The sequence below is a fragment of the Malaclemys terrapin genome, chromosome 24, assembly GCF_027887155.1.
Source record: "Malaclemys terrapin pileata isolate rMalTer1 chromosome 24, rMalTer1.hap1, whole genome shotgun sequence".
NCBI classification, from domain to species: domain Eukaryota; kingdom Metazoa; phylum Chordata; order Testudines; family Emydidae; genus Malaclemys; species Malaclemys terrapin.
This window is the reverse complement of record NC_071528.1, coordinates 3,048,911-3,064,025: the sequence shown is the minus strand read 5'-3', so window position 1 is coordinate 3,064,025 and position 15,115 is coordinate 3,048,911.

Below are 15,115 nucleotides of genomic sequence, written 5' to 3'. Positions count from 1 at the left end.
CATCCTTCTTGTAGTGTGGGGCCCCAAACTGGACACAGTACTCCAGATGAGGCCTCATCAGTGCTGAATAGAGGGGAATGATCACGTCCCTCGATTGCTGGCAATGCTCCTACTTATACAGCCCAAAATGCCGTTAGCCTTCTTGGCAACAAGAGCACACTGTTGACTCATATCCAACTTCTGGTCCACTGTAATCCCCAGGTCCTTTTCTGCAGAACTGCCCTTAACCACTCGGTCCCTAGTCTGTAGCAGTGCATGGGATTTTTCCGTCCTAAGTGCAGGATTCTGCACTTGTCCTTGTTGAGCCTCATCAGATTTCTTTTGGACCAATCCTCTAATTTGTCTAGGTCCCTCTGTATCCTGTCCCTACCCTCCAGCATATCTACCACTCCTCCCAGTTTAGTGTCATTTGCAAACTTGCTGAGAGTGCAGTCCACACCATCCTCCAGATCATTAATGAAGATATTGAACAAAACCAGCCCCAGGACCGACCCTTGGGGCACTCCGCTTGATACCAGCTGCCAATTAGACATGGAGCTATTGATCCTACCCGTTGAGCTCGACAATCTAGCCAGCTTTCTATCCACCTTATAATCCATTCATCCAGCCCATACTTCTTTAACTTGCCAGCAAGAATACTGTGGGAGACCATATCAAAAACTTTGCTAAAGTCAAGGAATAACACATCCACTGCTTTCCCCTCATCCACAGACCCAGTTATCTCGTCATAGAAGGCAATTACGTTAGTCAGGCATGCTGACTGTTCCCGATCACTTTCCTCTCCTCAAAGTGCTTCAGAATTGATTCCTTGAGTACCTGTTCCATGATTTTTCCAGGGCCTGAGGTGAGGCTGACTGGCCTGTAGTTCCTCAGATCCTCCTTCTTCCCTTTTTTAAAGATGGGCACTACATTAGCCTTTTTCCAGTCATCCGGGACCTCCCCCGATTGCCATGAGTTTTCAAAGATAATGGCCAATCATATCCACCAACTCCTTTAGCACCTTCAGATGCAGCGCATCTGGCCCCATGGACTTGTGCTCGTCCAGCTTTTCTAAATAGTCCTGAACCACCTCTTTCTCCACAGAGGGCTGGTCACCTCCTCCCCATACTGTGCTGCCCAGTGCAGCGGTCTGGTTGCTGACCTTGTTCATAAAGACAGAAACAAAAAAAGCATTGAGTACATTAGCTTTTTCCACATCCTCTGTCACTAGGTTGCCTCCCTCATTCAGTAAGGGGCCCACACTTTCCTTTACTTTCTTCTTGTTGCTAACATACCTGAAGAAACCCTTCTTGTTACTCTTAACATCTCTTGCTAGCTGCAACCCCAAATATGATTTGGCCTTCCTGATTTCACTCCTGCATGCCTGAGCAATATTTTTATACTCCTCCCTGGTCATTTGTCCAATCTTCCACTTCTTGTAAGCTCCTCTTTTGTGTTTAAGATCAGCAAGGATTTCACTGTTAAGCCAAGCTGGTCGCCTGCCATATTCACTATTCTTTCTACATATCGGGATGGTTTGTTCCTGTGCCCTCAATAAGGCTTCTTTAAAATACAGCCAGCTCTCCTGGACTCCTTTCCCCTTCATGTTATTTTCCCAGGGGATCCTGTCCCATCAGTTCCCTGAAGGAGTCAAAGTCTGCTTTTCTGAAGTCCAGGGTCCGTATTCTGCTGCTCTCCTTTCTTCCTTGTGTCAGGATCCTGAACTCGACCATCTCATGGTCACTGCCTCCCAGGTTCCCATCCACTTTTGCTTTCCCTACTAAGTCTTCCCTGTTTGTGAGCAGGAGTTCAAGAAGAGCTCTGCTCCTAGTTGGTTCCTCCAGCACTTGTACTAGGAAATTGTCCCTACACTTTCCAAAAACATCCCACGTCTACCACTAGGACAGGGGAGGGCAAACTATGGCCCGCAGGCCACATCCGGCCCGTGGGACTGTCCTGCCCGGCCCCTGAGCTCCTGGCCCGGGAGGCTAGCCCCGGCCCCTCCCGCACTGTCCCCCCTCCCCCTCCCCCGCAGCCTCAGCTTGCTTGCTCTGCCGCTGGCACAGTGCTCTGGGCGGAGGGACTGCGAGCTCCTGGGGCAGCACAGCTGCAGAGCCCGGCCTTACCCGGTCTCTGTGCTGCGTGGTGGCAGTGGCAGCGGCGGCGGCAGCGTGGCCCAGCTCCAGCCGGGCGGTGCGGCTGTAGAGCCGCCAGCCACCAGTGCTCCAGGCAGCACGGTAAGGGGGCATGGAGCAGGAGGGGCTGGATAGAGGGCAGGGGAGTTCGGGTGGTGGTCAGGGGGTGGGGGTGTGGATAGCGGTCGGGGTGGTGGTGGGGGAATAGGGGGTTGAATGGGGGCAGGAGTCCCGGGGGGGCAGTCAGGAAGGGGGGGGTTGGATGGGACGGCAGGGGGCAGTCAGGGGCAAGGGTTCTGAGGGCAGTTAAGGGACAGGGAGAAGAGATGATTGGATGGGGCAGGGGTCCGGGGGGGGGCATCAGGAATGAGAGGAGGGGTTGGATGGGGCGGTGGGGGTCCGGGGGCGGTCAGGGGACAGGGAGCGGGGGAGTGTGGATGGGACGGGGTTCGGGGGGGGGGCTGTCAGGGAACTGGGGGGGGCTGGATGGGGCAGGAGTCCTGGGGGGGCATGACCCCCTCCCCTAACCAGCCCTCCATACAATTTCCGAAACCCAATGCGGCCCTAAGGCCAAAAAGTTTGCCCATCCCTGCCATAGGAGCATGATGTGAGAGGCCCAGGCTGGCCCTGGCGGTGGGGCTGGGATTCCCCAGGGAAACGGTCCTGCTGGCAGTTTGGCCCCGTCTATAGGGAGCCAGAGAAGATCTCCTCAGTGTCCAGGAGCTGTTGTGGGGCTGAGGGGCCCAGCTGCTGTGTCTATGGAGCTGGCGTGGCTGGGGTCATGGTGAGGCACTGACCTTTCCCTCCCGCACCTTGCCGGTTCGCTCCCTTTCTCTGCTGTGCCCCAGAATCACCGGGATCATCGCACCTCCTGGATCTGCTGGCCCAGCCACCGCTGGAAACAGGCAAGGGGGCTAGATGGGGCTCTGACATGCCTAGGGGTAGAGGCAAGCCACCCAGTCTCCCCTTCCCCCGAGTGGCATGTGGAGGAAGACGCACCAGGAGACTCCAAGTGTGGACCAGTGGGATGTGGGAAGACCAGCCAAACCCCCCTCCCTGCAGAGCCCCAGGGGCCGGGGAGGGAGAGGATGACATGAGCTGGGGTAGACCTCTGGGGCACTGCCAGCTGTGTGGAGGGGGCCTGCTGTGAATTGGCACTGGGCCCCTCCCCGACCTGAACAGTGGCCATGGGTTTTCTGAGCATTTGGCTTGTGCCTTTGGGGATGTGGCAACCTGGCAGTGTCCTGGGAGGTGCCTTTCTGGAATGAATCCTGGCCCCAGTCACTGGCAGAGGCTGGGTGCACTGGGGTGTTGTTGGCTTTCTTCTGAGTGCAGAGCGGCTGGGCCTGTGGGGATTTCTCTACAGGATTGGGGCCATTAGTCACCCACCCCTCGCACGTGTCCTGCAGTCGGCCGCTGAGAGCTTCCCCGCTTGGCCTCGTCTGCGCAGCCAAATGCAAAGGGAACCTGTGACTGGGGAGTTCGCCCTGACCGTTGGCTGGGTCTGACTCATGGCAGAGAGCCGTCCTTGGCAGCCGGCTTGGAGTTTGCTGCTCTGGGAGCTGAGACACGTACCATGTCCCTCACATACAGCAGCTCTTAATGCTCCTCATCCCCGTACTCCTTCCTGTCTGCCCTTGGGAAGGATCCTTCCCAGCCGCCTGGTTCATACCAGCTCCAGCTCCTTGGACATCCTCACAAAGCTGTTCTTGGCTGGTCCCTGCCCATCACGTCCAGACATGGCTGCACTGGGACGAGGGCTGAGGTGGGGTTGGGGGTGAGATCCCCTTGTGTGCACCACCCGGACAGTGGCAGGAGTCACTCGAACACAAGCTGGTCCAAACCCAGCCCTGGGGCAAGGAGGCCCACCCCACCGGGGTCAACAGAGCTGCACCGTAGAGGGCCAGGGCTGAATACAGCTCTGAGCATGGCCCCCGGCTGGCCCCTGGATGCAGCGCAGCTCTGGGACGCCGGCAGGGACGCTGCTGTCCCACTGCTGCTGGGCTGGGTGCCAAGTGGGAGCAGCGGGAGACTGGTTACCTGAACTTTCCTCCCCACTGCCTGCTGCCATGGGACAGGTTCCAATCACTTAGGCTTCCCAGCAGCAATACCCCAGTGGAGCAGAGCAAGGCCAGGTAGGGGACAGACCTTCAGTGCAAAGAGCTGTATCAAGCTGGTTGTAATTTCTGACACTGCCTAGGGGATTTGGGTGCCTCCTCCCCCTTTGGTGTAATGGGGGCTTGTAATGGGGGCAAGGTGCTGATTCCAGTTTGTCCCTCTGATAGCAGCAGGGATGCAAGCAGAGGTGTGTCCTGGCCAGACAAGCCAGATGCCCGGTAGACTGAATGCAAAGCAAGAAAGGTGGTAAAGAGAAGGAATAAAGTAAGGAAGGAAACAGACCCACTGGGGCAGGGGTGAAAGCAGGAGCCTGAGGGTCACATCTCGGTGTTGCTCAGGGTCTAGCCAAACCTGATGGATGTGGGATGGCACCTTGTTGGGTCAGGACAGTCATTGAGGATAAGGAAAACAGTGTGGTGGCAACTCTTCAGAGGCCAGCAGGGGGCGCTGTGACAGCTGCTGTGGAGACCTGCAGTGGCCAGCAGTGTGGCCTACTGGGTGGAGCAGTGGCCTAGCACTCAGGAGACCTGGGTTCTATTACCAGCTCTGGCCTGCTGGGAGACCCTGGGCCAAGCCCCTTTGTGCCTCAGTTTCCCCATCTTCCAAATGGGGATAATGATGCTGACTCCTCTGTAGAGAGCTGTGAGACTCACCGATGCTAGGAGCTGGGAATTACTCCTCTTATTGTTACTGCTCACACAAGCTCTGGGTGCTCCCTGAACAGCAGCATCCAAGAAGGGCTACGGCCCTGTCCAACAATCCAGGGGACCCAGGGATTGACTCGGCTTCCCACCGGGACACACTTGGGCCAGTAGAGAAAGCAAAGGTCTAAGGCCCCAGAAGGCTGATCGGTTCTGTTAGAGCAGCCGCATCCAGGCCACAGCAGTCCGTCCAGCGCTGTTCCACGCAGCCTGTCAGAGGCCAGCATTGTGGATTAACAGGACTGTGTGCCACCTGCCACCCACAGCTGATCTGGAACCCAGATTGGACTAGTAGGTGGGGTGGGGCAGGGCAGGCAGAGAGGCATTTCTGGGAGAGTTCTGCAGGGATCAGTGGTAGGCCCAGCTCTGTTCAGTGTCGTCATCAATGGTCTGGGAGTAGGGATAAAATCACTGCTGGTAACATTGGCAGATGACTCAAAGATTGTGGTAAATGACCATGAGGAGAGGAAAAAGAACAGGAGTACTTGTGGCACCTTAGAGACTATCGAATTTATTTGAGCATAAGCTTTCGTGGGCTACAGCGAAGCATAAGCTTTCGTGGGCCAATTGGCCTCTCAGAGTTGGTAAGACAACTCCCACCTTTTCATGCTCTCTGTATGTGTGTATATATATCTCCTCACTATATGTTCCATTCTGTGCATCCGAAGAAGTGCGCTGTAGCCCACGAAAGCTTATGCTCAAATAAATGTGTTAGTCTCTAAAGTGCCACAAGGACTCCTGTTCTTTTTGCGGATACAAACTAACACGGCTGTGACTCTGAACCCTGTCATGAAGGCAGGGCAGTTCTACAGTGCGAGCTGGGCCCATTCAAATACAATGGATTGTAGTGCAGCCCAGGAGCAGGGAAAACCAACCACGCCTCCAGAGGAGGGGCGGGGGCTTATCCTGGGAAGCAGGGACTCGTGAAAGGATTTAGGGTCCTAGCGGACAAGCACCTCAACCTGAGCGCCCACTGCTGTGGCACCAAGGGCTAATGTGATCCTTGGATGGATAAACAGGGGAGAAGTAAAGAGATTTTATCTCGATGTACAGCACTGGTGAGACCAGTAATAGAATATGCGTAAGAACACAAGAACTGGGTGAGACCAAAGGTCCATCTAGCCCAGTATCCTGCCTTCTGACAGTGGCCAGTGCCAGGTGCCCTAGAGGGAATGAACAGAACAGGTAATCATCCATCCCCTGTCACCCATTCCCAGCTTCTGGCAAACAGAGGCTAGGGACACCATCCCTGCCCATCCTGGCTAATAACCATTGATGGAGCCATTCTCCATTAGCTTAATTCTTTTTTGATCTTAGTTCTAGTTTTGGTCTCCACAACATCCCCTGGCAATGAGTTCCACAGGCTGACTGTGTGTTGTGTGACAAGGTGGAAGAACCTTCCTGGGAGGAAATCCCAGGTCCTAGCGCGGGCACAGGCAGAGCAAGCACCAGTGGAAGCTGATGCCAGACACATTCCAACTGGGAATTAAGCACAAAACTGTCCAGTGAGGGTGAGCAACCATTGGACCAAACTCCCAGGGAGGCTGTGGATTCTCCATCTCTTGACATCTTCAAGTCAAGGTCTGCTTTAGTCAGCTCAACTAACTGGGCTCAACACAGGGACAACTAGGGAGGAATGTGATATACAGAGAGTTAGCTATATGCTCTAATGGTCCCGTCTGGCCTTAACCTCTAGGAATCTATCAGTGGGTTTTTGCCTGCAGGTGGAGGCTGGGGGCATATGAAATTAGAGTTACACTCATTCATGGACCCTTATATTCAATTTTCTTATATTCAGATGTTCAGGTTTTTTACACTACAATGTTGTACCAGTATTTTGAGGGTTGAGGAGTGTGTGTTTGGTTTTTGGTACATTTACCAGTGTAATATTTTCTTCTGAACAGAATGTTGATGAGGGCAATAGATTTTAAACATCTCATCAATAACTGCTGGGTGTGTATTTCTATCTCATAGTGCACTACAATAAATTAGTGATGCAGTCTCCGAACTGGCAGCTCCAGTTGTCCTCCACAGATTCTCTGGTGCAGAATTCTCTCTCTCCAGACTTGTTAGCATATAAAGAGTTCTCTGCCAGACTGCTATTCCAGAGAATGTTCTGTGCCGACTGATACACAGGCAATTTTGTTTACAAAGTCCAGAGGATCTTGAAAGTTTCTGGAACCAGAACTATTTAGTGTACCAAGTCTGCCAGCTTTGCCAAGGTGTGTGTTCGTGGAGCATGTTCATTCTCTAAAACTGACCGAGATGTTTATATCTGCCAAGACCTCTCAGCCACCATAATTTAGTAGCAAATAACTCCAGAATTACCCACCAGCTTTACTAAAACCAGCCTCTTGTAAAGCTAATGGATAAAACAAACTCAAGTGTCTTGACTGAGCTGTCTTTGAGGTCCGACTTTACAGATAAACAAACAAACACAGCCTATTGACTTTTCCAAATGGAAAAATTCCACCCTGTACAAGTCCCATGTTTAAAAAAAAAAGCCACAATTCATTAACTGCAAAAGTTGTCCAGAAATATTTCCCCATGTGTCTGGAAACCCGTCAGAGCAACTGTCAAGTGGAAAGGAGCTCTCTTAAATCAAATGTCAGTGGGTGGGGGGGAGGGAAGAGCCACTGCTTTATGCCTGGGGGAGTCATTTACATCTGTGCAAACCCCGCTAGCCTGGAATATTGTTTCCAGAGAGAAATGGGATTTTTAAGTTGTAGGTGTCTCTTGATCCTTAAACTATGGAGTCGCTACTGTGACTCCACAGTGGGATCCGGGAGGACAGTTTTGTTCTCACAGCTATTCTGAACAGTATGAGATTCAGGACACAGAGCTTTGCTAAGAGAGTATCAAAATGAGGATTTTCAAATGTCTCTAGTGATTTTGGACGCGCCGCTGGTGATGCCATGAATAATCTGATCTCCAGAGTGCGGGTGCTCAGCACTTTCTGACAGTCAGGTCCCTTGAAGGGGTCTCAAGTCAGGCATCCGAAAATGGAGACATCCAAAATCTCTTGTCTCATTTGAAGATCTTGGCCCAAGATTTCCCCATTGAGTGTTCAACAGCTGCGATGTGCCTGCCCTAAGACTCAGCACTAGGCCTTCTGGGAATTATGCCTGGAGCTGGGGAACATATTTTTAAAACATGACAATATTTTTTTAAAATTTGATATTTTTGTTTTGTTAGCTTTGAAAATTGATGGATTGGTCATTTTTGAAGAGATTAACAATTTTTAAGTGTATCATAGTTTTATCTTACATTGATCATTATTCATTTTTTAAATAGAGACTTTTCTAAACGGAATTTCCCATTTTCATTTTGCTGCAGGGTTACTTTCAATTGCTCAGCTGGGTCACATGGTGGGATTTAAAAATATTTTCAAACTTTAAAAAATCATTTTAGAACATTCCCCATTTTTAAAATGAAAATTAAACAAAAATGAAAAGTCAGCAGAACATTGATAAACATTTTCACTTCAAATTAATGGAAAAAACAGAAAATTTTGAAAGGGAGAAAGTTTTTCACACAAAGTTTTGTTTTCGAAGAGGGATTTTTTCAGATTAAAAAATTTTCATTCAAAAAGCTGTGACCAGCTCTAATTACAACACCTTAGTATTACATGATCCCATCAGCCCAGTTCAACAAAGCACGGAAGCACACACACAAATGGAACTTTAAGCACGTGCTGAGGGGTTTTCTGAGCTGGGACGAGTTCCTGGGTTAGGGGCCTAGCATTGGCCCTGCAGTGCCCCCATCCACACTCAGCATGCAGGATGGAATAGGCTCTAGATGGTCGGCATTCCCCAGGCCGCAAACACAGAGCAGCATCCAAAGCCTGTGCTGATGGAGGACAAGATCCTGCAGCTTTCATTGACACCATCATGTCTTATTTCTCCAGTACCATTATACCGCATCTGACACTATTCCCTGTAACCATGGATACACCGGTAGCATCTTGCAGCACTTTGTTTTTATTCTTGTATCCTTACCCTGTTTTCATGGTCATAACACTCCAATAGCTAGTGATCTGGATTTCTTATCTGGCAGGTTCTTCTCTCTGGAAGGCCAAGATTGAACGACTTTGCACACTATACACTGTGCATGTTCTTCTCAGTGGCACAGCCTGCCTTTGGTGCAGCTCACACTAGGAGAGTGCAAGGCTCCTTAGCCATAAATGGAGGGGGCCAGTGTGTTCCAGGAAATGTTTGCTCCGACTTGATACCTCCGCTGGATCCTTTGGGTGAAGCCACCAGGCTGTGCCAGTGGGAGAGGGCTGGACAGCCGGCCTCTAACCCTGCCCAGGTGCTGTGAACGGGCAAGTGGGGCATCCCCTAATGCAAGGGTCAAAACAGATATATTGGCTTTGGGAAGGGGCCTCTAGCCACGCTGGCTAGTCAGCTGCTCGCTGGGGTGGTCAAAGAGCTTTTGTGCCTTTGCTGTCAGAGTTCTTGTCCTGGTTCCTTTGCCCACAGTTTTCCCATGTTTCTACCCTTACTGCTCTGGAGCAGTGTCTGGAATTAGCCATGGGAACATCTTACCAAGAGTTGTGGTGGCGGGTTCTCCATCACTGACACTGTTCACACCAAGCCTGGATTATTTCAGGGATGTTCTCAGGAGGGCAGTGAGCTGAGTGCCCCCCTCTGGCTGTGGAATCTCTGGCTGTTCTAAGCCAGCCCAGGGGCATGGTCTAGGCAGGCGGAGTCCAGGCAGGAACCCCCTCCTGCTCCCAGTTGTGGACCTCCTAGGAGCATGTGAATGTGGTGTCCACTGCCCCCTAAGAGCACCTTCCATGAGCAAGGGAGACTCCATAGCTGGGCCCAGTGCTGGTCCCGATGACTCACTCCCTGTGCTGTAGCACAGCCCTTGCTCTGGCACAGAAGAAGTTTTCCACCCACTAGGAGCCTTCCCCAGTGCTGGGGAGCCCAAGATGCCCCATGAGCAAGGCTGAGCCGTGACTGAGGAAACAGTGCTGCCAACTTGCTGACAGGGGCCAGGTTGAGGGGGGGAGACACCCTGAACTCCACTGTCAATGCCTTGGAAATGCCATGCCCACAGGCATTCATGCCAGGCACAGCTGAGGCGTGAAGGCCCCATGTGAACCCCTGGCGGGAGGTGGGGAGAGACGCCAGCTGTGCCAAGGCTACCAACAAATTCAAACTAGCTGCAGAAATTTGGCATCATTTGTTCAGTGCCCAGCCCCAGGCGGGGGGCCCAGTCCTCTGAGAAGAGTGCTGACTGGATCCAGCAGCCGAGCAAGGGAGCCAAAGCCAGGGCTGGTCATAGAGAGGGGTGGTCAGTCCGCTGGCCAGGTGCAGTGCTGGCAGGCCCCTGCTCGCTCTGTTTGTCAGCTGCATCCTTGTCCTCGCTGTCTCCTTATGAAGGTCTGCCCTGAAGTGGGGCATCCGCACCTGTCAGGGTTCCCTCCCCACTCTGAACTCTTGAGTACAGATATGGGGACCCGCATGAAAGACCCTGTAAACTTATATTCTACCAGCTTAGGTTAAAAACTTCCCCAAGGCACAAATTCCTTTCCTTGTCCTTGGACGGTATTGCTGCCACCACCAAGTGATTTAAACAAACATTCAAGGAGGGGCCACTTGGAGCCCTATCCCCCCCAAAATATCCCCCCCAAACCCCTTCACCCCCTTTCCTGGGGAGGCTTGAGAATAATATACCACCCAATAAGTTAACAATGTGAGCACAGACCAAATCCCTGGTTTTTTTAGGACACTGAAAATCAATCAGGTTCTTAAAAAAAGAATTGTATTAAAAAAAGGTAAAAGAATCACACCTGCAAAATCAGGATGGAAGGTAACTTTACAGGGTAAATAAAAAGATTTAAAACACAGAGGATTCCCCTCTGACTCTGCTTCCCAGTTATAAAACAGGAATAAAACTACCTCTTAGCATAGGGAAAATTCACAAGCTAAAACAAAAGATACTCTAACACATTTCCTTGCCTTTACTTACAATTTCTGTAATTTTAGATGTATCATTTCAGGTATCTTTTTAAGAGTTGGTTTACCTGCTTGGTCTCTCTCTTTGTCCCGAAACAACCCCCCCGTCCCAGATTTGAAAGTATCTTCTTTTTCCATTGGCCCTTCTGGTCAGGTGCCAACTAGGTTAATTGAACTGATTAACCCCTTACAGGTAAGGGGATTCTGTACCTCTGGCCAGGAGGAATTTTATGTTACTGCATACATAAGGGTTGTTACACTTCCCTTTATATTTATGACAGCACCCCTTACAGAGCCTGGCAGATGTTGCCAGCGCTGGGCACTGCTGAGCAATAGGGGTGGGGAATGGGCTGAAATGCTTCTGCACACCAGCATCTTCCTACCTGCGCTTCACGCCTCCCTCCGTCGCCAGGCAGCACTAATTAGCTGGCACTCCTGGCCTCCACGCAGGGTTGTCCTGGTAACTTGTTTGCTGCACTCCAGGGATTTACAGCTACGGTCCCTGCTCTTCACTCTCTCCAGGGCCTTCTTCCCAGGTGCTTGGATTTTCCATAATCTAAGAGAGAGATGCTGCACTGGGCACTATGCCTGCCCCCGCCCTTTCCAAGTCCAGATCCTCCCTTGAGAGCAGGGCACTCAGATGGCATCCAGCCCCCATTTCTGAGCACCCCAGCCTGTGAGGGCTGGGGGAGGAGCTGGGCTGGTTCTGGCAGCAGGGACCCATCCCTCAGGAAGTGGATTCTTTTATGGAGAGAAAATTCCTCATCCTGGTGGGATAGAGTCTGCAACACCCCCGCGAAGAGCCCACAGAGCAGAGCCCCACCCCTGCCAGTGCTGCCCAGCCCCCGCCCCCACCCCAGGGGGCCACACTAGCCCCATTTCACAAAGGGGAAGAGGCACAGGGAGGGGAAGGGCTTTGCCCAGGGGGTGGCAGTGGGGCTAGGACCCAGGTGATCCTGGCTACCTGCCTCATGCTCCCTCCCTCAGAGTGTAGTGTGTCTGCAGGCCCTGCAGCCAAGGGGAGAGACAATGACACACACACACACACACACTCGCTCTCTCGCTCTCCCTCCACCCCCCAGACTGTTGCCTTTCATTGGCAGAGGGAGCATTCAGCACGGGTGTGTGGACAGTGTGTCCGACCCAGCACAGCATGGAAGGAGGCTGGGGCCCTAATCTAGGACCCCTATCTACATGCAACCACTAGGCAAACCCATGGGCCAGCAATATGCCGATGACACAGCTCTACCTACCTTTCGCCACCCAGGACCACACCACTACCACCACACACCAGTGCTCGGATGAGATCAGCTCATGGATGAACAGCTACTTGAAGGACCTGAGCAAGGCCCAGGTGATGCTGGTGGACAGAGCATACTTGCAGTGACACAGCAGTCGCATTTGGTTAAAAGTACATACTCACAGTTGGTCACTTCAGTTTGTAGCTTAGCAGCGCACCTGGATATAGTAGAAAGCATCACTCACAGATGTAGCTCTCGCCAGTTAGGTAGGAGACTCCATCCCACCCTGGAAAATCATGACCTGACCTCCATTATTATCAGCGGCAGGTGGGAGGTGCTGGGGAGCAGCTGATCGGCGGGGCCTGCTGAACAGCTGATTGGCGGGTGGCTGGTGGGTGCTAAGCACCCACTATTTTTTTCTGTGAGTGCTCTAGCCCCGGAGCACCCACGGAGTCAGTGCCTATGTACCTGGGCATGCAGTATTCCACACTTCGAGAACTCCAACTGATAGAGAATGCTGTGACATGTCTCCTCAGCAACACTAGCTGCCATGAATACATCACACCTGTCCTCCGCTCCCTACATTAACTTCTCATAGAATATTGAATCAAGTTCAAGGTCTCTGTCCTTATCCTCAAGGTGTCGATGGCCTGGGACCAGCGTAACTCAAAGAGCCCGGGTCCAGGATGGGGACCATGATGAACAGCTCTGTTCCTCCAACACAATGGAACTGCACAGTCGGATCTGTGCTGGAGGTAGAATATTCTCAGGGACCAGACCCAGACTATGGAACAAACCACCCAGAAACTAAGGACCATCCCAAACTGCCCACCTTCCAATGCAAGGGCCAGGCACATTTCTTCAACTGACCTCCACTAACAGAAACATATGAACATAAGAACGGCCATAGTGGTCAGACCAATGGTCCATGGAGCCCAGTATCCTGTCTTCTGACAGTGCGCAGCACCAGAGCAATTTATCGAGTGATCTATCCCGTCATCCACTTCCAGCTTCTGGCAAACAGAGGCTAGGGACACCAAGAGCATGGGGTTGCATCCCTTCCCATCCTGGCTAATAGCCATTGACTGACCTCTCCTCCAGGAACTTATCTAATTCTTTTTGAACCCAGATACAGTTTTGGTCTTCACATAATCCCCTGGCAATGAGTTTCCACCGGTTGAATGTGCATTGTGTGAAGAAGTGCTTGCTTATGGAAACCTGCTGCCTTTTCATTTCACTGGGTGACCCCTGGTTCTTGTGTTATGTTGAGGCAAAGCCATCCCGTCAATAGGATGGACCGGGGCAACCACCCCAAGCCCTGTGCTTTGGGGGGGCCCCACGCTTTGGGATGCGGGATCCAGGGCAGCCTGGAGGGGTTGCGGGGGGCCTGGCACTGGCAGCAGCGAGCAATCCAGCCCCAGCCCATCCTGCTGGTTCCCGGAGTCACTTGGGGGAGGGGGCGGAAGCCAGAAAGAGGTGGGGCGGGAGTTTGGGGGAAGGGGTGCAATAGGGGTGAGGAGGGGGCAGGGCGGGGGCAGGAAGAGGCGGGACTGGGGCTTGGGGGAAGGGATGGAGTGGGGGCGGGGCCTGGGCCAGAGGGGTGGGTTGTCCTGGGCCCCGCACCCTCCTAGGAACGGCCCTTTGTGGAGGGGTAAATAACACTTCCTTATTCACTTTCTCCACACCTGTCATGATTTTATAAACCTCTATCATATCCCCCCTTAGTCGTCTCTTTTCCAAGTTGAAACAGTCCCAGTCTTTTTAATTTCTCCTCATATGGAAACTGTTCCATTCCCATTGTTGCCCTTCTCTGTACTTTTTCCAGTTCTAATATAACTTTTTTGAGATGAGGTGACCATAACTGCATGCATTATTCAAGGTGTGGACGTGCCATGGATTTATATAGTGGCATTATGATATTTTCTGTCTTGTTATCTATCCCTTTCCTAATGGTTCCTAATATTCTCTTAGCTTTTTTGCTTGCTGATGCATATTGAGCAGATGTTTTCAGGGAACTATCTACAATGTCTCCAAGATCTCTTTCTTGAGTGGTAACAGCTAATTCAGACCCCATCATTTTGTATGTATAGTTGGGATTATGTTTTCCAATGTGCATTACTTTGCATTTATCAACACTGAATTTCATCTGCCATTTTCTTGCCCAGTCACCAAGTTTTGTGAGATCCCTTTGTAACTCTTCACAGTCTGCCTAAGACTTAACTATCTTGAGTAATTTTCCTGGGCACCAGGTTTGTATAATTTTTGGTGGTGCCCAGAACAGGTCCAGCAGAGCCATCCAGTCCATAGGACAGACCAGGGCAACTGCCCCAGCCCCGCACTTTGGAACTGGGGTGGGAAGAGGCGGCGCCTTGGGGAAGGGGTGGAGTGGGGGAGGGGCAGGAAGAGTCAGAGCAGAGCAGGGAGGGCTGGGTCTGGGTCAATTGCTGCTGCGGTGCTAGGCCGCCCGCTAACCCCCCAGGCCGCCTTGGACCCTGCGTCCCCCTGAAGCACGGGGCCCAGGGAAGTTGCCTTGGTCCGTCAGATGGACGGGACAGCTCTGAAAATAGCAGCCCAAACATTGGTGGAGCCGGGCCCACCTTCCTGAATATTGGTGGAGCATGGGCACCACGGGCCCATATAACTCGCCGCCTATGGTAATTTTGTATCATCTGCAAACTTTGCCACCTCACTTTTGAACCCTTTCCCCAGATCTCTTATGAATATGTTGAATAGAACTGGTCCCAGTACAGATCCTTGGGGGACCCCACTATTTACCTCTCTCCACTGTGCAAACTGACGGTTTATTCCTATCCTTTGTTTCCTATATTTTAACCAGTTATCAATCCATGAGAGGACCTTCCCTCTTATCCCATGACTCCTTACTTTGTTTAAGAGCCTTTGGTGAGGAACCTTGTCAAAGGTTTTCTGAAAGTCCAAGTGCACTATATCCACTGGTCACCCTTGTCCACATGTTT